The sequence below is a fragment of the Suncus etruscus genome, chromosome 16 (assembly GCF_024139225.1).
Source record: "Suncus etruscus isolate mSunEtr1 chromosome 16, mSunEtr1.pri.cur, whole genome shotgun sequence".
NCBI lineage: Eukaryota > Metazoa > Chordata > Mammalia > Eulipotyphla > Soricidae > Suncus > Suncus etruscus.
Genome location: NC_064863.1, coordinates 75,595,593 through 75,615,414, shown reverse-complemented (window position 1 = coordinate 75,615,414; position 19,822 = coordinate 75,595,593). Strand labels below are relative to the sequence as shown.

Here is a 19,822-nt window from a genome sequence, read left to right as displayed (position 1 = left end):
AACCAGATCTCCCATTTGAAATAATTCAAGCACGAAGACAGTGGAATGACATATTTACACGACTGAATGAAAGAAATTTCCAACCCAGGGTCCAATACCCAGCAAAACTATCATTCATATGGGAGGGCAGACAAAAACATTCTGAAATATGAATGAACTTGAATTATTTGTGCAAACGAAGCTGATCCTAAGCGACTTACTCATAGACGAATTACACAATCCAAAACCCCGATTGTAACAACAACCACCCCACACAATACAACTGCACAACAGTCCTCTCTATCAATAATTTCCCTAAATGTTAACGGACTAAACTCTCCAATTAAAAGACACATAGTAGAGAACTGGGTTAGGAAAAATAAACCGGACTTCTGCTGTCTGCAAGAAACACACCTACATTTACAGGATAAGCACAGGCTTAGAATAAAAGGATGGAAAGTAATTATACAGGCCAATGGAAAACAAAAAAGAGCAGGGACAGCCATTCTTATATCAGACCAAATTGTATTCAACCTCAAGAAAGTGATCAGAGACAAAGAGGGTCACTACTTACTGATCAGGGGAACATTAGATCAAGAAACACTAACCCTGGTCAATATCTATGCACCTAATTTAGATTCAGCAAAATATGTGAGGCAACTACTGGCAAACCTGGAGAAACACATGAAGGGAAATGTGATAATAGTAGGGGACCTGAATACTCCACTATCACCACTGGACAGATCCACCGAACAGAAAAATAGCAAAGAAATAAGAGCTCTAAATGAAAAATTAGAAGATTTAGGGCTAATAGACTTATATAGAGCCCTCCATCCCCAGAAAGCAGAATATACATTCTTCTCAAACCCACATGGAACCTTCTCCAGAATAGACCATGTCTTAGGTTACAAAGCCAACCTATATAAGACCACAAAAGTAAGGATCATTAGAAGTACCCTTTCAGATCACTATGCAACAGAGGTTAAAATTGATGTCAAGAAGAAGCAATGGAGAAAAACTAATACCTGGAGATTAAACAACATGCTGCTCAACAACAGCTGGATCAAAGAACAACTCAAGGAAGAAATAAAAAGATTCCTTGAGACAAATGACAATGAAGAGACAACATGTCAAAATTTATGGAACACAGCAAAAGCAGTAATTAGGGGGAAACTCATAGCAATACAGGCCAATGTCAAGAAACAGGAAAATAACAAAACCAACAGTTTAAAAGATCACCTCAAAGAATTGGAGCAACAGCAACAGAGAAATCCAACCACAACCAGAAGGCAAGAAATAATAAAAACCAGAGCAGAAATAAACAACATCGAAACTAAGAAAACAATACAAAAAGTCAATGAGACCAGGAGTTGGTTTTTCGAAAAAATAAACAAGATAGACAAACCATTGGCAAAACTCACCAAAAAAAAGAGGGAAAACACCCAAATCAGTAGGATCACAAATGAAAGGGGAGAGATTACAACAGAACCCCAAGAAATACAACATATCATGAGATCATATTATGAACAACTATACTCAACTAGGCTAGAGAACCCAGTAGAAATCGACAGATTCTTGGACAAACACCCTCTTCCAAGTCTGGAAAAGGAAGCTCTAGAAAGTCTAAACAGTCCAATCACCTCAGAGGAAATTAAAGATGTAATTTAAAAACTCCCTAAGAACAAAAGCCCAGGCCCAGATGGATTTACAGGTGAATTCTATCAAACATTTCAAGAAAACTTACTACCACTTTTCCATAGGCTTTTCCAAACCATAGAAAAAACAGGAATCCTCCCCAACTCCTTTTATGAGGCTAATATCACACTCATTCCCAAAGAAGGCAAAGACACCACCAAAAAAGAAAACTACAGACCAATCTCACTAATGAACATAGATGCAAAGATACTTAACAAAATCTTAGCAAACCGAATCCAACACTTCATCAAAAAGATCATTCATCACGACCAAGTGGGATTCATACCAGGAATGCAAGGTTGGTTCAACATACGCAAATCAATCAACATGATACATCACATCAACAACATGAAAGACAAAAACCACATGATCATATCAATCGATGCAGAGAAGGCGTTTGACAAAATCCAACATCATTTCATGTTAAAGACACTCAGCAAAATAGGATTAGAAGGAACCTTCCGCAAGATAGTTACAGCTATATATGAAAAGCCTACAGCCAACATTATACTTAATGGCGAGAAACTAGAAGCATTCCCACTAAGGTCAGGAACTAGGCAAGGCTGTCCACTCTCTCCACTCTTATTCAATATAACCTTAGAAGTCCTAGCAATAGCAATCCGACAAGAAAAGGGAATCGAAGGAATTCAAGTAGGGAAAGAGGAACACAAGCTATCTCTATTTGCCGATGATATGATGATCTACATCAAAAACCCTAAAGAGTCCACAGTAAAACTCCTAGAAACAATCAACCAATACAGCAAAGTGGCTGGATACAAAGTCAATACACAAAAGACAGTAGCGTTTCTATATACAAACAATGAAGTTGAGGAGAGAGAGATTAAAAATACAATTCCATTTAAGATAGTATCAAAAAAAATATCAGGTATCTATGAATCAACCTTACAAGAGAAGTGAAAGACCTATACCAGGGAAACTTCAAAACACTTCAGAAAGAAATTGAAGACGATCTAAAGAAATGGAAGAACATCCCATGCTCATGGATAGGTAGAATTAACATAGTCAAAATGACTATCCTACCCAAACTTCTATATAGATTTAATGCAATCCCTATCCAAATCCAGACACAATTATTTAAAGAAATAGAACAATAATTTACAAAATTCATCTGGAACCACAAAAGAGCCAGGATAGCCAAACACATATTGAAAAACAAGAAGCTGGGAGGCATCTCCTTACCTAACTTGAAACTATACTATAAAGCCATAGTAATCAAAACAGCATGGTACTGGAACAGAGATAGGACCTCAGACCAGTGGGTCAGAACAGAATTCCCAGACATAAACCCCCAGATATACAGCCAACTAATATTTGATAAAAGAGGCAAGAATCTAAAATGGAACAAAGAAAGCCTATTCAACAAATGGTGTTGGTACAACTGGAAAACCACATGTACGAAAGTGAAAATCGACCCATATCTCACTCCTTATACAAAAGTCAACTCAAAATGGATCAAAGACCTTGAAATCAGACCCGAATCTATTAAGTTTATCGAGAATAAAATAGGCAGAACACTCGAAGACCTATATATCAAAAAGGTCTTTGAGAACGGAGCACCAATGGCAAGAACGTTAGCATCAAATATAAACAAATGGGACTACATCAAACTAAAAATCTTCTGCATGGCAAAAGAAACCCTACTTAACGCAAGAAGACAGCTAACAGAATGGGAAAATATCTTTTCACTAGACATATCAGATAAAGGGCTGATATCTAGAACATACAAAGCACTCAGACAGCTGAGCCCCTCAAAACCAAATAAAGCCATAAAAAATGGGGAGATGAAATGAATAGACACTTCTCTGAGGAAGACAGAAGAAAACATGCTCACCTTCACTCATCATCAGGGAGATCCAAATCAAGACAACAATGAGATACCACCTTACACCAGTGAGGATGGCTCACATAAAAAATAATGGAAACAACCTTTGTTGGTGGGGATGCGGCATGAAAGGAACTCTCATCCACTGCTGGTGGGAATGCCCCCTAGTCCAACATCTATGGAGAAAAGTCTGGAGAGTGCTCAAAGAACTCAGAATTGAGCTGCCATTTGACCCAGCAATTGCTCTCCTAGGCATATACCCCCAAGATGGAAGGACATTCATTCCAAAATACGTATGCACCCCACTATTTATCGCAGCACTCAGTATAATAGCCAAATCGTGGAACCAACCTCGATGTCCAACAACAGATGAATGGATCATTAAGATGTGGTACATATACACAATGTAATATTACATGGCAGTCAGAAATGATACAATCACAGACTTTGCAGCAACATGGATGGACCTAGATCATGTTATGTTAAACGAAGTAAGTCAGAAGACAAAAGATAAACACAGAATGGTCGCACTATTCTGAAACACCTAGAACATATAGTTTATACACAACTAATACCTAACAATCAAATAACAGGGTTTAACAGGGTAGAAACTTCGAACACTGTAATACTCAACATATACGTGGGAGCAGTGTCCAAAATTCATGAAAAAGGAGCAACACAAACCCTTGACAACCCATTATACCACAAAGAAAACAGCAACAACAGAAACAACAGCATAGAGAAAACAGGTATGTAATCAGACTTCTAAAACAAAGGCCCACAATAATCCCTTAGAATTCGTATACAGGAACACAAGTATAGAACACCAAGGGAAATCACGACTGCAATGGCAACATACCATAACACTATGTTTTAATGCCTTTATCTTACTATATTTTAAATAACCTCTCAGCTTTTCTGTCCACAGGCGCCCTTGGATACAAAGGGCGGACAAACTAAGATGGCAACTTGGGATACCACACGAGATACCATACCTTGCTTGCACTATGAGATGGCCACGAGAAAACTCTCTAACATACACTTTATCCCTAGGTTATACCTTCTTTTAGGAATTGAAGCACGTGACCAGTCAGACCACCGAAGCAGTGCCTGTGATGTACAGATTTAAACTACAGGCTCTACTCTTCGAACACATTCAACCTAACCAGCATTCCCTTGTTATTCTCTCCTCTCTTCTCACTACTTTTTTTTTTTATTCTATTCTTCTCTTTACTTTTTCCCCTTTCTCTTCTCCTTTTCTTTCTAAGGTATTTTCTCTTTTCTCTCCCTGCATACACCTCCCATATACCTTCCCCTGTCTCCCTTCTGGAAATCCAACTATCCCTTCACCCCTCAATTCCATCCAGATCTCCCACCATATTAAAACTCTTCACCCTCAGTCCTTAATCTATTAGGCATCAAGATCGACCTCCTACCCAACGAACCATTACCCAGCACCCAGGCGAGGGGACACCCAGTTAAACCCACACCTTGTCTCCTGCAAGAAAAGACTACCAACTCCCCTGCGGACTCATGCTGCGAGGCCCTCCCTACCAACTCCCCCTAATGCGGACTGTTTCTTGAAACCGGACCTAGGTCCAAAAGTATCTCCAACGCAAGAACTCTTCCAAGACCTCCCTGCCGCAAATTTTTACCAATCTGAAGAAGGTCAGGGGGTGTGATAGGAAGATGCCTGGGAACCCACACACCACAAGAAAAACCCAAAAGACAATGGGAAAAACTGTACTTCCAACATAGGCATAAGACCTGTAATACACCACCTCTTTACCTGCTCTCCCGCAAATGTAAGGTAGTCTTTTGCACCACTTTGGTCCTTTAAAAACTTCACTAACTCACTTTATTTCTTTTTTTTAATTAATTAATTAATTTATTTTTTAAATATTTGTCCTACATATACATTTGTGAGCACATACATTTTTATTTCCTTTTTTTTTCTTCTTTTTTTCTCGTTTTTGGGTATGTGACCTGCTTCTGTTATCCCCTCTGTCCACCCACAAATACACCGACATTATAATGTAGCACCACTTCCCCCTGCAAAGGCACACCAAATAAAGGGGAAATCTTACATATAAAAAAAAAGAGCTCTTATCTACTAGAGATGGGAACTCATAGTTGTTTACAATACAGGGATATCTCCTACCTTGAACATATGTCATGTGGAATCAACTTAGACCTCAGGTGATTAGATACCATTCATACAGCCTTGAACCCTGGATCCCCGACATAGATACGACACAGTTCTTCACAACAGCTGCAAGAACCAAATCCCAGCCGGGACAGCCTTAATACTGTGGGGTCAACAACAAGGGCCAGCTCTAACATGATATCCTGATAATGAGGAAAATGCGAACAACTTGACCTTAGAGCAGATTAACCTACCTTACCAGCTAACGACAAGACAAAACCAGAAGTCTTGGCACCCTTTGGTAGGTCCAAAAGCCAAGATCGTGATTTATAGATGACTGGCTGCTAGAACTACGACCAGACGGAATACATATTGAGACCAATAAAAGTTTAGGGTTTGAACTATGACCTGCACAATAATCAGGATCCCCAGTCCCAAAGGTCCGGCAGAGAAAATTGTAACGGAACGGGGCTTTTGGAAGCACAAAGAAAGACGCTATCCTAGGTGCCACCCTAGGTTCAGTGCAAAGACCAAGATCACCAACCACAGAAGATGGATTAAAATGACACTGAGATAACAGAATCTCTAGAACCACAAAGACTGACTTCATCATAAGTCCCACCTCAGGATCTGTGCAGATACTGAGACCTCTAAACACAGAGCAGAAGTCTCCCACACACTAAAAAAAAAAAAAAACCCACCACCGGGAGAGTAAAGGTTCCTGATCAAAGTCTAGAGTTGATCCCATGACAGTATGCTCCAAGGACGGAGAAACCCCATATCTCTTAGGCCAAGTGAATTCCTTTTCAAATGACCCCAATATTTACTGTGCCAGGGCAGGAGGGAAAAAACAAAAACACAAAAAGCACAAAACCTTGGTTATTATATATATATATATTTTTTTGCTTCCATTTATTATTGTTATTATTATTTTTATTTACCTATCTATTTTGGTCGATTTCTCTGTTTGGGTGTGAGTATTGAAATTGTCCCCAATTATACTTATTTTTTTTCTCTTCTTTCTTTTCTTTCGTTATGTGCTATGCCATGTTTCTCATTTCAAGACCATGTCATGTTTTTTGTTTGTTTGTTTTTGTTTGTTTTTTATTTGTTTTGCCTTTTTTTGTTTGTCTGTTTTTTTTTTTTTTTGTGGTGCTTATCGATATAGCTCGAGCCCTCACTGGATATTTGACACTTCTTTTGGTACTGGTGGAGTGTTTCACCTTCTTCTTCTCCATCTCTCAAATCGATGAGGAGAGCCTCTAGAAGGATTCCGCCCAGTTTCGGTGTATTAGACCCTTACCCCAGTTTATTACTTTTTGCTTTTTCAAACAAAACCACGCAACTTGAACTAGCTAGTCCTGCCTCCAGTTAGAGGGGGAACTAAGGGAGGCATCAAGACCAAACAGGTGCAAGACTACTAAGTAGTGGGTTAGATACAGAGGGGACCACATATTCTAGCTGCCCTGGGGTGAGGGAAGAGGAAATGGGAGGTAGGACAGAAACGGAGGTGTAGGGAGGACAATTTGGTGATGGGAATCCCCCTTGATTTTATGTAAATATGTACCTAAAATATTGTTGTCAACACTATGTAAACCACTATGATCAAAATAAAAATTAAAAAAAAAATCTGAAGACAGAGAGAGACTGAGAGCTGTTGTTGAAGAGCTACATGTATGTCTTTCTTTGATTCCTGCCAGAATATCAGCTTTGTGTTCAGCCAAATGGGATCAGGTTTCACACTGAATAAGTAAACAGAAATAGGAACAATTATAAAATACTTTATTATTTCATAATAAAGAAATTATAAAATAATTCCTTTGCGTCTATTTGATTCCTATTAAAGAGAATTACTTTATATATAGTCAATATAGACACAAAGTTAAATTTTTTTTAACATTTTCTAATGGTGGTGTGCCTCGTGATTTTTTTTTTTTTATGAAAAAGTGTGCCTTTGCACAAAAAGGTTGAAAAACACTGCATTATCCCTTCCTATTTAATCCTCTTAACCTTTAGTTCCTAACACATTAGGTACTGAGACCAATCTCCTGCTTCAATGAGCCACCACCCAGCTCCCAAAGTGAAAGGACACCCTCTTAGTCCCACATCTCGCAACCTGGCAAGAAGCTGCAACCACCACTCCTACTGACTCGTTCTATATGCCCTTTCTTCTCACACAACCCAGTGTAGAATGTTGTATACTACTGGATTCAGCTCTAAAAGGATCCTCAGCTCAAGGACACTACCTGATCCCTTAACTGCTGCAATTCCAAACACTCAAACCCAATAAGAACACAGTGTGGGATGAAAATGCGCCCTGAATCTCACCTTCTCCCAAGAATATCTCAAAAGACTTAATGAGGATATCTATATTTTTCTGATATGTTTAATACCTCAATAGTTATACTTCTTAGTGTATTTATTACCAAAGGTAAAGGTAACCTCCCCCATCTTTTTTATATACTATTATTTTTTTTTGTTTTAAAATTTTTGTATTATTATTATTTTTTTTCTATATATAAATATATTTCTTTTTTTACTTGCTAAAGGGTTTAGTATATTCACAAAGTGAATTACATTTCTTTTATATTAAATCTTTTATATCTGATCAGGTGAGTTTTTCACATCCATAGAAACTGTGGAACATATTTACAATGGAATACTATGCAGCCGCCAGGAAAATGAAGTCATGAAATTTTCCTATACATGGATGGGCATATAAACTATTATGCTGAGTGAAATAAGTCAGAGGAAGAAAGATAGACACAGAATAGTATTACTCATCTATGGGATTTAATAAAAAATAGAAGAAGTTGTAGTAGACAATGAGACAATAGAGATGAGAGCTGGAAGGACCGGCCACGATATGAAGCTTACCACATAGAGTGACGAGTACACTTAGAGAACCACCTACACTAACAACTATAATGGCAGTGGTAGTGATTGAGAGAAGTATTATGTCTGTCATGAATACAGGCAGGTGTTGGAGGAGGCAGTGGTGAGGGCCATTGGGTGTGGGAAGGTTGCACTGGTGAAGTGGGTTTTCTTTTTTCTAAATCAAACCCAAGTACAAACATGTTTGTAATCATGGCCTTAAATAAATATATTTTAAAAAGTAACAGAAAGATTAATTAGCAATAATGACTTAATGACCTTATTGTGTGATATAATAATTTTCACAATTTTCTTGTTGCTGCACTCCTTTGCTTCTTCCTCTTTTCTTTCTTTTTTTTTCTAAACAATTTTTTTCACTTACCTGAAAACAAATGTATTATGGGCAACTATGTAGCACATGCTCTTTAAATAAAGTAATTTATATTAAATTTTTTATAGTGTGCAAGTCAAAAATGGCAATGAGATATGACCTAATAAGAAAAGCCTATTTCAAAAAAGATTAGCAATAAGAATTTTTTTGGGGCCACACCTGGTGATGCTTAGGGGTTACTCCTGTCTATGCTCTCAGAAATCACTTCTGGTTTGGGGGACCATATAGGACGCTATAGGATAGCGAGGGCAAGACAGACACCTTACCCCTTGCACCAATGCTCCAGCCTCAGCAATAAAAATTGCTGACAGTGATGTCAGGGAAAGCAATTTTACAGTGTTAGTGGGAATGCCTATTGGCCCAGCCTCTGTGGAAACAGCCTGGCTACTTCTAAAACAAATAAAATTTACAAGTTTTTATGTGATCCAGCAATTCCACTCCTTGGTATTTATCCATCAAACTCTAAAAAATACTAATTTGGAAATGTTTATTGTACACTATTTGCTATAGCCAAGATCTTGAAACAAATGACTAAGTACCCAACAGATGAGTGGATAAAATTACTAAACACACATATATACATATGGAATACTATTTATTATTTAGAAAAGATAAAGTCTTTCTGCAAAAGGGATGAAACTGGAAGGCACTGTACTGAGGGAAACAAGTTGGAAAGATAACAAATATTGAATGCTCTACCTCTTGTGGTAGATAATAAAACAAAACAGAAACTGGAGTGAAAAGTAGGTAAGGCAATTTGCTGCTAGTTTACTAGTAGGTAAGGTATTGCCTCACACGTGGCGAACTGGGTTCAATCCCAACATCCAATAAGGTCATCTGAGACTGCCAGGAGTAAGACCCGAGCACCACCAGGTGTGGCCCCCAAACAAACAAACAAACAAACAAACAAGAAACAAAGCAAGGAAAGACACAATGTCCAAAGATAACAAAATTCAGATTGACCACAGAAGTACGGTCATCATGCAGCTGCGTGTGCAGAAAGGATCTAATTACCAGTTGTAGAGGAATATTGGTGCTTTGATGATATGCATGATGTGAGTATACTGTAGCTCCAAAACACTGAACTCCTGAAAATCAATCTTGCCAAAATAAAATAAAAATTGAAGTTATATATAGTTTTGATAAAAAAATTAAGGACTAACATCTTGATCTATTCATACTGCGTTTCTTTATTTTATTGTTTAATAGTATTCTATCACATGGGTATATAAAAATTTGCTTAATGCGCTGATATTTTGAGTCTTCCTCAGTTCTCAATTATGAATAAAGCTGACATACATATTTATGCAAAATGTTTTTGTGTTATGTATGTTTCCATTATCTTGAGTGACTATATATAAAACTGTTGCACAACACTATAGGTGTATATTTATTATTATAAAAAGTATCAAGCCATTTCCTAAAGGACTTTTCCATTTTATATTCCTATTGAAAATACATCAGAGTTTTAATTTCTCAATATTCTTGTCATCATTTAGTTCTGTTAGTCATAATCTTAGCATTTTTGTGTGTATGAGATGCATTTATTGTAGTGGCATTTCTTTGATAATATAATGTTGAAAAACTGTATATGCTTATAACTATGTAAATCTTCATTTATTATGTCTCTCCAGGAGTTTTGCCCACAAAAACAAGTTTGTATTCTTCATTGACTCAGGTTTTTTTTAATAGAATAAAATTTTTGCGTATCAAGAATATTTTGAAGGGCCCAAAGATAGCACAGTGGGTTGTGCATGTGGCAAACCTGGGTTAGATCTTTGGCATCCCAGATAGTCTCCTGAAACCCTCCAGGAGCAATCTCTAAGCATAGAGCCAGGAATAAGACCTGAGTATAGTTAGGTGTGTTTGTCCCCTCAAGAATTTTTTTTATATTAGGAATGCTAATCAAGGGTATTTTATTCTAGTATGTTAGTTATCTACTCATTTCTCCCCTTGGGATTTTGGCTACACCCAGCAGTGCTTAGCTCAGGGATCTGTCTTGTCAGTATTTGGGAGCATGTACATTGCAAGATAGGGGGTGGCATTCAAATTAGGATCAAATGCATGCAAGACTTTTACTCTGGCTCATTTATTCTTTTTATTTTAAGGTGACTTTGAAAAAGCAGAAGCTTTTTATTTTGATCTCAATTTTTGGTTCTACTATGTTGTATAGTATATTATGTGGCCTAATTTTTTCCCTTACTTCAAAATCAGAATGCAGTTCTTTATTTGAAAGGTATGTTTTATTCTTTATCTTTATATCTACTAGTTTCTAGCATTGGTAAAAAATTATATGGATAATTATTCTTGAGTTTTGGAGTCACATCCAGTGATACTCAGAGCCCTAAGGTGTAAGGATCACTTAGGGATCACTCCTGGCCGTGCTCAAAGACCATCTTCATTTAGTAGCAGGGCTTGCTCAGGTTGGCTGTGTAAAGCAATCATCTTACTCATTATACTGTCTCTCTGGCTTCTTGATTTAATTGTATCTTTATAATGTGAGGTGAGATTTGATGTTCATTCTTTCCTCTTTGTTATCCTGTTACCGGGTATATATCAGAGCTATAGAATATAGTAACAACACAATGAATCCAATTACATTGTGGTATAAAATTGTTTGGTTAATCAATACATAGTTTTACTTGAGGCATAATTGTCTTGAAGGTAGGTCTATTGTCAAAACCAAAAGTTAATAACCCATTGATTCTTTTTGAAAGTGAAATTAGGGTAAATCAACATTCAAAACCTTGTCTCAAAATAGCAGAAATTCAGCTAACACTTTCTTTTTCTAGATTCTTTCTTGAATGAAATCATAGCTGCGACAACGAAACCTATGTGGTCTTATACAGTTTTATGAGGTACTTTAGTAACTCTAATCATCGCATTAATGTAGAGTACCTTTCTTCATATAAATATGAAAAGTCTGCAACACAATGTTGCATGGTGTAAAACTCAGAACTACTTCTGGTGGTCTCCAGAAATCTTCCTCATTATCGTTTAAATATAAAAGAATTTGGTTAGATGAATTTGAGAGGATTTGCTATCTTGGGCAGTATAAGATCTGAGACGGTTTAGGCCATAGTTTTGAAAACTTTATGCAAAAAGATTGGTTCTTTAAGAGATCAAAAGCTTTGGTAAATTAAAAAAATACAAAGGTGGTCAACTACTCTCATTCCTGTATAGAGATTAAAATATATTCTGCTAGTCAAAGGCAGTTATTACTTAAATAATATTAAGATATTTTCCCTCAAGTAGCGAAAATACAACTAATTGCATCCGTTTCCCAGAGAATCATTTGCAAAAGGCTAACGAAAACCCCAACAAGGCTGGTTTGCCAGTACGTTTCTACATCGAAACTGCAAGCTATACACCTGTTTGTTGAGTTTGGGGGTGGTGGGCAGAATCTTTAAAGAAAAACAACGAAACAAGAAAGGGAAGAACACACTTGTGTCTAAGACCCCGGGGGGGGGGGGCTCCTGGCTGCCCAAATTCAGTCTTCAGAGATCCCCAACTCCCCTGCCCTTTGATGTTTAGACTATTTCCCCCCCCCCCTTCACTGTGCTGCACAGGGGTCAAAAAACTCAACCCAAAGCCTTCCCTTCTCTTCCCTTGGCTTGGGTCTACAGACATGGAGGCGTTCTAGTAGTCAGTGCAGGGCCAGGGCAGAGCTTTGATGGATCCCACTCCCAAGGTTGCATCTCCCAGGATGGGTGGATCGCACTCCAGGCTGATCCCCGAGCTGGACTGCATTTCCTAGTATAGACTGAGCACCTTGCTGATCTCTGGAGCGGGGTGCTGTTTTTTTGGGGGCCTGACTAGACTGCATCCTGGATGATTGCATCTCTGGAGTGTCCAGACCCTCAGGGCTGCCTTTCCCGAATAGCTCTCTGCGCCTTAAGGGCCATCTCGGGGAGGAGGAGAGAACCCCTTGCAGAGTCTGCAGAAGGCTTCGGGGTGGTGGGGTGGGGAGCAAAGGACCCCGATGCCTGCGTCTGCCTTCCCCAGGCTCGCCTCCGCTGACGTCACGGTCCCCGGGCCGTTGCCGTGGCAACCCCATCCCCCAGCCCCCGGGCCCCTCGCCTAGCTCCGCGCGGCCGCGGCCAGCGTCACGCTGCACAATGGTTTCCAGGCTGTGAGTGAGACCAGGGTGATTCAGCAAGCCACGATCCCGGCGGCGCGGCGTTGCTTTCGGGGGGCCCGGGATGCGCATTGCACGCTTGCCTTCTCCTTGCTCCTGGTCCCCAGATCCTTGCTCTCTGCTCCTCCTTGCCCGGTGAGCGCTCGGGGCCTGAGTGATTTGCAACCCTGGGCAGTCTTTTGGCTTCCCTGCTGCCCATCAGCATCTGGAGCAGTTTCCTCCACTCCGAAGGCGCCCCACTTGCCCCAGTGCTGTTTTGGGCTGGATGTGGTCCAGGAGGGGCAGCTAGGGAGGATATTTGGGGGCAAAAGGCACGGATCAGGATTGCTTCTCCCCGGCTGGCAAGGAATGGTAGGTGGCACTGGGCTCTTTGGGGGGATCTGAGGTGTGTGTGTGTGTGTGTGTGTGTGTGTGTGTGTGTGTGTGTGTGTGTGTGTGTGTGTGTGTTGGGGGGGAAGATCTTGCTGCTATTGGGGAAAGAGATGCGTGAATGGTAGGTGGCTCTGGGCTCTTTGGGGATCCGAAAGTGTGTGTGTGTGTGTGTGTGTGTCTGTGTGTGTGTCTGTGTGTGTGTCTGTGTATGTGTCTGTGTGTGTGTGTGTGTGTGTGTGTTGGGGGGGAAGATCTTGCTGCTATTGGGGAAAGAGATGCGTGAATGGTAGGTGGCTCTGGGCTCTTTGGGGATCTGAAAGTGTGTGTGTGTGTGTGTGTGTGTGTGTGTGTGTGTGTGTGTGTGTGTGTGTGTGTTGAGGGGAAAGGTCTTGCTGCTACTGGGGAAGGAGAAGGGTAGGGGAGCAGGTGCTGGTGAACTCCCTCTGAGTACATCTTCAGGACTGGGCTTGCTGCTGAAAACTGATTTTTTTGGGGACGAAGGTGCACAGGCTGTATGATTCTGACAGGCTGTATTATTCTGACTGTGTCCAGGGATGGCTTTTAGATCATTGCAGAACAGGGGTGGGGAGAGGAAGAAGAAGAGAAGAGAGGGAGGGAGGGAAAGAGAGAGGGAGGATGAAGGGAGAGAAGGAGGGAGGGAGGGAAGGAAGGAGAGAGGCTTGTTAAGAGTGTTGACCTCAGTCTCATACCCAAGACATGTTAGAAATGTTTTCATAAAACAGTGGAGAAAAACCCCACGTTTTTTTACAGTGCACCTCTATGATTACTTCCAGAGAGGTATCACCTTAGAATTTGGGAATAATATATTTTAAGTTGCAAAACTAGTGGCGTTATTTTTGTAGATACTTTGATCGAACCTCAGGCTGGAGAGGAGCACAGATGAGAGTAAGAGAGGAGACACTGGCTCTTTTCTCATAGAGGCGAGGGGTCACTTTAAGAAAGTGATCTAGACAGAACAGGCAGCATATTTTTAAAATACATTTATTTATTTATTTATTTATTTATTTATTTATTTATTTATTTATTTATTTTCCCATTCTTATGGCAGGGTTCCCAGGTCTTCTGTTCTGGGATACTGTGTCCCCTGGACATGCCAGAGCTTTCTTGGGAAAAATAAAAAATAAAAAAAAAATCAAATAAGTAAAAATGCCAGAAATGAACCTAACAATATATTTATTACACGCTGGGCGCTTGCACCTGCAGCAAAATAATTGTGATGTCCCTCGTAAGATCTTCAGTTAAATCAAGGTTAGAGATATTGCAAAAAAAATAAAATAAAAATGAGACGTACACATTTTCCTGCTCTGCATCGTTAATTATAGCTTCTTAAAGACAGAACTTCCTAGGTACTGCAATTGAGTCACAGTAGAAGGATCCCAGGACAGTGGACTTAGGGCTTTCACAAGGTTGTTTACAAGGGGCCGGCTTTTTTTTTCTAGAACCCCCTTGCTTGCTTGGTAGCCCCTGCTTGGATCTGCTCTGTTGGCGGTAACTTTTATGAAAGGACCGGACCGCAAAGAGGCAGGCAAAGTCATTATATTTCAGGCTACAGTTGAGAGAGCAGACCTGGACAAGTGCAGCCGGTACTGCTGCCTAAGGCCCAGTTTCTCCCCGCATCTCTAGCTGCCTGCTATGGGTCCTTGGAAGAGCTCCAGCAACCCCGATCAACATATTAAAAATGGTTGCGGGAGTGACCCTTTCCCTGAAAGCAGCTTCTATAAATGGTTGTACCTCAAGAGCACGTATGTGTTGTGACTATCGAGACAGACTTCCAAGCTTTCATTTCCATTTTAGAATCATTCAGTTGGAAAGGCTGGTCAGCAAAAAGAGCAATTTTGCTGCCTCCGTTAGGTATGCTTTCTCTTCGGATCTACCTTGATCTTTTTCCAAAATTTTCACCAAGTGGTGACTCTAGTTATTTTTATCACACAGAGCCTTTGGCTTTTCTCACCTCCACTACAAGACCAGAAAAATCAGATGACAAAGGTGGTATGACCTTAGAGATGGAAAGTCTTGATGCTTCCTCACTTACATGTCACTCGCTCTTGTTACTGCAGTGTCCTTAATGTGATGCCTTTCTGATGTGACAAAACGTTGGCAGTTTTACCAAAAAAGATTCTTGATGATTAGGTTGTAAGAAATGATCTGGAAAGTGGAAAAACCAGCTTCCTCCAGCTTCCTGCTCATTGGGCCCAGATCAGCATCTGCTGTGGGGAGGAGTGTGTTTGCTACGATGGAAAAGGATGTTTGTGAATAGATCCCACAGGGGCCTTGTGTGTTTTTGCTGTCATTGTATGGTGTGCTTGTAGTATTTAATGGTCCCCAAGTACACAATCATTGTTTTTCAAGGTTAGACTACATCAAAAATTAATCATTATTGTTTTGAAATATAAACATATATTTACAAGAAAATTACTGAATTTCCCTTTTAGTATGTCCTAGAAACCTATCAAAAACAAAGGGAATCTGTTTAACTTAAGCAACATGAAAAAAAGCCTCCCATGTTTAAAGGTAAAATCTTCCATATTTAAAGATTTTTTAAAAAGTTTTACTGTGGCTTTCTGTAAATGTATTCATTCTTTGGCTATAATTTCAGTGGAAAGGTCTTCTAAAATGCTCGGAATAAAAGATAAAGACATTTTGGGTTTTTGGATTTAATGTTATCAAAGACTTAAGTGGGTGGGGGCAGATGTTCTCCCTAGTTCTAGCTTCTGGTCACATTTGCAAGTAAAGGACTTTGTATAGAATTGATGTATTTCAGCTGTGTGATGGCTGTTTTTTTTTTTTTTTTTTTTTTTTTTTATAAGAATAAGAGAAGGCTTCTTTCAATTAGGATAAGAAGCAGTTTGTTATTTTAATTAAAAATTTAAAATTCTTATAGCTCCCACTACTTTTTCTCTTGTAATCTCTTTGAATCTTTTGGCTGGATACTGAAACATTTAGGCAAAAAGCGACAGAATGTACAGGAAGGACAAAAATAAAATATTCTGCATATTTGCTGCAGGCTCAATGTCCTTTTCCTATTTGACACACATTGCTTATGCCTTCTTTTGAGGACCAAAGACTTGTGAGAAAAGTTGAACCCATAAACTGTTGGAGGTCACATTTATTTGATAATGAAGAATTAAACCTATTTTTATTTATCATATTAAGTGCATTTATTACATTACATAAGTTTGAGATGGCCTGTAACTGATTCATTTAAAAGATGTGTTCAGATTGATTGAAATAGAAAATGCAATTTGGAATTGGAGCTTAGATTTTTTTTTTATAAATTTGCCTATTCTATATATTTTCATAACCAAGTTCTAGGGCTCTGACTCAGGATGTGTCCATTTTATTCTTATGAGGAAATCAAGACAAAGACAGAAATGAAAAATCAGTATACATATGCTGATTATACATATATAAATGTGATTAATTTATTTGTGTTACTTCTTTCCTCCTTTCTATTAAAGAAAAGGAAGCTTTGTTAGTGTTTTGGTAGCTATTCTAAGTGGAGAATTAAGGTAATATTTACAACCTTGAAATGGAAAGAAATGTTTCTGATTCAAAAAAATGGATTGCACATTTGCTACATATTTTTGCTAAAGGATTTTCAAATTTTCTAAGACTGCTTTGGATTCCTAAGAAATCACCATGGATGTTCTTCTCAATGTTCTATTCCTCTTTGAGATCCAGAATCATATGGAGCTGATGTCCTATAAATAGAAATGAGCAATTTGAATGGAAAAAGAAACAAAGTTTTCTTAGAGATATTCCTACCCCAAGTTGGTCTACAGAATCTATACCCAGTAAACAACAAGCTGTACAAATGGGGACCAGTTACACTAGTATTCTGGGGGGCATGGAGGGAGATATGGGATGCATGCTGGGAACAGGAGAGGAGGGAAGACAACACTGGTGGTGGGAATGCCCCTGATTCATTGTCACTATGCACCTTAAATATTACTGTGAAAGATTTGTAATTCACTTTGGTCACTATAAAAATTAATAAAAAATACCATTATACAACTAAAAATTAAAATAAAAAGAGGCAGTCCTATCCTAAGTTGGTCTAACAGTGTGTGATATGCAGAAACAAAATGAAATAATGAAGAGCCCCTATTTGCACTTTAATGAGTGTGGCATTTGTTATGGCTTCTCTCTCTCTCTCTCTCTCTCTCTCTCTCTCTCTCTCTCTGTTTGTATATGAAAGAAGAGAGGAGGGGAGGGAAGAAACAAAAGAGGAAGGAAGGAGAGGGGAGGAAGAGATGGAGAGAGAGGGAAAGAGAGAGTGCACCTAAAAACTGCTAGTAAGGGGAAGCTCTTTAGGTATTTTATGATGATAATGTTTATAACATGACCATGTCCAACCTTAGTACTAATAAATAATCAATACAGGGACTCCCTGTTCTCATGCCACCTGTATTTGCCGCTGAATTATAATTCCTATCAGAGATTGACTGTATCTATTGGCATATAGTAGCATTTTATATAATACATAACTTTTAAATAATTTTGTAATTATTTTTTGTAAAAATATATATAAGTAAATTTTATATAATTAAAAACAACTGAATATTTATTGTAGATCCACTATATTTATGGCATAAAATAGAAATATCAGTGGAAGTTCCTGAATGATCCCTGGTGATTGGGTGATCCCTGGGTAGTTGGCTGAAAGCTGGGAGTGAAGGAGGGTGTGAAACAACACAATTTCTGCTATTTGGGAGCCTGTAGACATTTAGTGATATGAAGTTTAACAACAACCATGATATTTGATTGAGGACCTATATTAGCAGTTTGATAATAATTCAAGTTGATTAGACTTATAATAAGTAATTCCAGATGATAAAACAAATGGAACTGATGTGAGATTCACATACTCCATGGCATTAGGGTATGTGGGGACGAAGAGATAATTGGGTGAGGACCAAGTAGGAGTTGTCTCCTACTGGCCAAGAAATAGGAACTCTTATTTGAAATGAAGAGGGAATTATTGGCGGCCCAGTGGCCATTTTGGGTTGTAAAGAAATATTTATGGTTTTAACAATAAAAATTGGCACAATCCTGGAATATCTAATTCAATGTTATACAAAAAAGTAACAGGTTAAATTTACAAATCTGTTTTGTAACTGGGTTAAAGTATTGAAAAACATACCTACAGGTCTTTTCTGTTTTAGACCTTTATACATCCTTCATTTTATTTTATTTCAGTACTTCCAGAACTTGGAACTTGTCCTGCTCCTTTGATTGAGAACTATATAACCCAGTATCTAAGCAGAGGTCTCAAACTTGGGGCCCGCCAAACGGCCCTCCGTACAACATTTTGTAGGAATTTTTTTTGTTTTGTTTTGTTTTGTTTTAGTTGTTTGGGTCACACCCCCCAATGTTCAAGGCTTACTACTGACTTTGCACTCAAGGATCACCTCGACTTTGCCTTCTGTGGCCTGCAGGTAAATTGAGTTTGAGACCCCTGATCTAAAGTACTCTTACTTGAAAGGCAGAATTTGCAAAACATATATAATAATGGAATTATTCCAGGGAAAGGAGAATATGTTACCTGGTATCACAAACACAATCTCAAATCAACCAAAGGAACAATTACTAATTGTGCTTCTGTTCAAATATTAAAATATTTGCTACTCTGCTGTTGGGAGCACCGAGGTTCTGGTGCTGATGGTTAATTGGAACAGTGCATTCCCTTGAGATGTGTTATTTTCTCCCTGAGTCTCATCACATATTACCACTTGCCTCTGCCAGTCTGATTTTATAAATGAAGGTAAAAATTCCCATTTTTTTATTTGTTCATTTGTGCATTTATCCATTGTAGTTCTGGAGATGATCTCAGGTTCTCCACTGTAAGCTCAGTGGTAGCTCAGGCTACATCCAGTATCATATCTAGCCCTGATGATGAATATTCAAGTCAGTCTGTATTTTTGTTTCTGTTTTAGGAGAGCGTGAGAAACACTGAAGTTAGGACTATTTCAGATCTTCGTTATGGTAACTCATGCAAGAAGTTGTTGAATTAAACCCATTTTCCATAGATGAGAGTCCATACCAGCAGTGGTGAGTTGCAAATGGAAAATTACTCTTGATCAAGAAACATATTCCATATAAAAATTAAAATATTACTTATATTTTCCGGTGTATAATGATGAATTCATCTCACAAATTATGTCAGCCAAAGAAGCAAAAATGAATAGAACAGGATGTTTAACTGATGATTTTACAGTGCTGCTACTAAAGCTACAGATAGAGTAGCAGGAAGCGTTGGGGTACATTGGTGCATCATATTAACATTCTGATGTCACCATTCTAATTGGTAATAAACAGCCTTTTTATTTTATTTTATTGGTTTTTGGTTCTTGGGCCATACTC

The 19,822-nt window shown here is 38.7% G+C and overlaps 1 long non-coding RNA gene across 1 annotated transcript; it reads left to right on the top strand.

Annotated features, from left to right (window-relative positions):
• Nucleotides 1-13,332: 13,332 nt before the first annotated feature.
• On the top strand, nt 13,333-19,481 carry LOC126032078 (uncharacterized). The gene is made up of 2 exons (XR_007503812.1): nt 13,333-13,417; nt 19,396-19,481. It is a non-coding gene; the product is annotated as an uncharacterized LOC126032078 (long non-coding RNA).
• Nucleotides 19,482-19,822: the final 341 nt, after the last annotated feature.